The sequence below is a fragment of the Balaenoptera physalus genome (assembly GCF_965194825.1).
Source record: "Balaenoptera physalus genome assembly, chromosome: 2".
NCBI classification, from domain to species: Eukaryota; Metazoa; Chordata; class Mammalia; order Artiodactyla; family Balaenopteridae; genus Balaenoptera; species Balaenoptera physalus.
In genome coordinates this window covers 131,791,014-131,793,165 of record NC_138883.1, presented here as the reverse complement: position 1 = coordinate 131,793,165, position 2,152 = coordinate 131,791,014, and positions in this window count along the sequence as shown.

Genomic DNA, 2,152 nt, shown 5'->3' with positions numbered 1-2,152 from the left:
ATAAAATCAGAAATGAAAAAGGAGAAGTTACAACAGACACTGCAGAAATACAAAACATCCTAAGAGACTACTATAAGCAACTTTATGCCAATAAAATGGACAACCTGGAAGAAATGGACAAATTCTTAGAAAGGTATAACCTTCCAAGACTGAATCAGGAAGAAACAGAAAATATAAACAGACCAATCACAAGTAATGAAATTGAAACTGTGATTAAAAATCTTCCAACAAACAAAAGTCCAGGACCAGATGGCTTCACAGGTGAATTCTATCAAACATTTAGAGAAGAGCTAACACCCATCCTTCTCAAACTCTTCCAAAAAATTGCAGAGGAAGGAACACTCCCAAACTCATTCTATGAGGCCACCATCACCCTGATACCAAAACCAGACAAAGACACTACAAAAAAAGAAAATTACAGACCAATATCACTGATGAATATAGATGCAAAAATCCTCAACAAAATACTAGCAAACAGAATCCAACAACACATTAAAAGGATCATACACCACGATCAAGTGGGATTTATCCCAGGGATTCAAGGATTCTTCAATATACGCAAATCAATCAATGTGATACACCATATTAACAAATTGAAGAAGAAAAACCATATGATCATCTCAATAGATGCAGAAAAAGCTTTTGACAAAATTCAACACCCATTTCTGATAAAAACTCTCCAGAAAGTGGGCATAGAGGGAACCTACCTCAACATAATAAAGGCCATATATGACAAACCCACAGCAAACATCATTCTCAATGGTGAAAAACTGAAAGCATTTCCTCTAAGATCAGGAACGAGACAAGGATGTCCGCTCTCACCACTATTATTCAACATAGTTCTGGAAGTCCTAGCCACAGCAATCAGAGAAGAAAAAGAAATAAAAGGAATACAAATTGGAAAAGAGGAAGTAAAACTGTCACTGTTTGCGGATGACATGATACTATACATAGAGAATCCTAAAACTGCCACCAGAAAACTGCTAGAGCTAATTAATGAATATGGTAAAGTTGCAGGATACAAAATTAATGCACAGAAATCTCTTGCATTCCTATACACTAATGATGAAAAATCTGAAAGAGAAATTATGGAAACACTCCCATTTACCATTGCAACAAAAAGAATAAAATACCTAGGAATAAACCTACCTAGGGAGACAAAAGACCTGTATGCAGAAAACTATAAGACACTGATGAAAGAAATTAAAGATGATACCAACAGATGGAGAGATATACCATGTTCTTGGATTGGAAGAATCAACATTGTGAAAATGAGTATACTACCCAAAGCAATCTACAGATTCAATGCAATCCCTATCAAATTACCAATGGCATTTTTTACGGAGCTAGAACAAATCATCTTAAAATTTGTATGGAGACACAAAAGACCCCGAATAGCCAAAGCAGTCTTGAGGCAAAAAAATGGAGCTGGAGGAATCAGACTCCCTGACTTCAGACTATACTACAAAGCTACAGTAATCAAGACAATATGGTACTGGCACAAAAACAGAAACATAGATCAATGGAACAAGATAGAAAGCCCAGAGATTAACGCACGCACTTATGGTCAACTAATCTATGACAAAGGATGCAAAGATATACAATGGAGAAAAGACAGTCTCTTCAATAAGTGGTGCTGGGAAAACTGGACAGCTACATGTAAAAGAATGAAATTAGAATACTCCCTAACACCATACACAAAAATAAACTCAAAATGGATTAGAGACCTAAATATAAGACTGGACACTATAAAACTCTTAGAGGAAAACATAGGAAGAACACTCTTTGACATAAATCACAGCAAGATCTTTTTTGATCCACCTCCTAGAGTAATGGAAATAAAAACAAAAATAAACAAGTGGGACCTAATGAAACTTCAAAGCTTTTGCACAGCAAAGGAAACCATAAACAAGACGAAAAGACAACCCTCAGAATGGGAGAAAATATTTGCAAATGAATCAACGGACAAAGGATTAATCTCCAAAATATATAAACAGCTCATTCAGCTCAATATCAAAGAAACAAACACCCCAATCCAAAAATGGGCAGAAGACCTAAATAGACATTTCTCCAAAGAAGACATACAGACGGCCACGAAGCACATGAAAAGCTGCTCAACATCACTAATTATTAGAGAAATGCAAATCAAAAC